This window comes from Palaemon carinicauda, chromosome 29, assembly GCF_036898095.1.
Source record: "Palaemon carinicauda isolate YSFRI2023 chromosome 29, ASM3689809v2, whole genome shotgun sequence".
Lineage (NCBI taxonomy): Eukaryota > Metazoa > Arthropoda > Malacostraca > Decapoda > Palaemonidae > Palaemon > Palaemon carinicauda.
This window is the reverse complement of record NC_090753.1, coordinates 25,858,741-25,860,139: the sequence shown is the minus strand read 5'-3', so window position 1 is coordinate 25,860,139 and position 1,399 is coordinate 25,858,741.

Below are 1,399 nucleotides of genomic sequence, written 5' to 3'. Positions count from 1 at the left end.
GTACCATAGGCTACTAGCCTAGGTGCGGTGATAATCGATTACATAAATCTCCGAAACTCTCTCGTATACAATCTTGGAAAGAAAATTCAACAATATCTTACATCTATAAAATATTTGCCTATAGCTTCAATAACATAACACTCGGAAAAACTTATATCATGCATGAAAGTACTAGGGCCAAACACCTAGGCTACTAAGCCTCGCGAAGGGCGAGATCGGTTACCTAAATCGCCGAACTAAAAACTAACGGCATCATATAAGCATTCCAAGAGGAGCTAAATAGCTAAATTATTAAAGCATTATAAACCGGGAACATCGCTCTAGCTAACTAAATGGCCCATATAGCGAGCGACAGCATCCAGGATGCCTCCGGTAGGCAACAGCTCTTGTTTACGTTAATATCACTATAGATTTAATTCAAAACGACAAGAGCTTACATTTATACAAAGTAAAGATGATACTCAACTATCGAGTGGCAGAAGAGGCCGGAGAAGGCATCATAATGTTGAATTATATCTAAAATAACGAGAAAACACAAGGGAAAACTCCGAGTAGTAGAGCTACAAATAAAGAAATAAAGAGGGCGCTACCGCACTTCATCAGATACACACTGGAAACGGAATAGGAGAGATTCCTTATGAGCGGCTCTCGTTTCATTCTCGTTTCAGATTCTTGTCATTGTAACCCCTCGAAGCGTTAATACTCTTCGGGGTGAAGATAGCTATGTGATGTGTCAAGAATACGTCCTCTGATATTATGCGATATCCCTGTTAGATTTATTTAGGGATATTCGCTCCAGGAGTTAGAATTCTGGATACCTTAAGGTAAAATTCTCTGGTAATATCACTGTAGTCAAATATACCCTAGGAAGCTACCCTTTAGGAACTTCCATCAGGACGACATGGCCTGAGCCCAATATATATATATATATATATATATATATATATATATATATATATATATATATATATATATATATATATATATATATATATATATATTTATATATATATATATATATATATATATATATATATATATATATATATATATATATATATATATATATATATATATATATATATATATATATATATATATATAATATAAGAGAGAGAGAGAGAGAGAGAGAGAGAGAGAGAGAGAGAGAGAGAGAGAGAGAGAGAGAGAGAGAGAGCGAGAGAGAGAGAGAGAGTTCTTTCAATCATCCTATTCTTTTGACCATTCTATATTAATAACATCATTAGAGGTGACTAGATCTAAACAACGTGATGTATGGACTACTCTTGGTTTTATATAATTAAAATGGATGAACATTTCACCTTATAACAAAATGTTTGCAGAATAATTATATTTGCAAAGATTTACTATTTTCTGTTGATATATTTTTCAAATATTT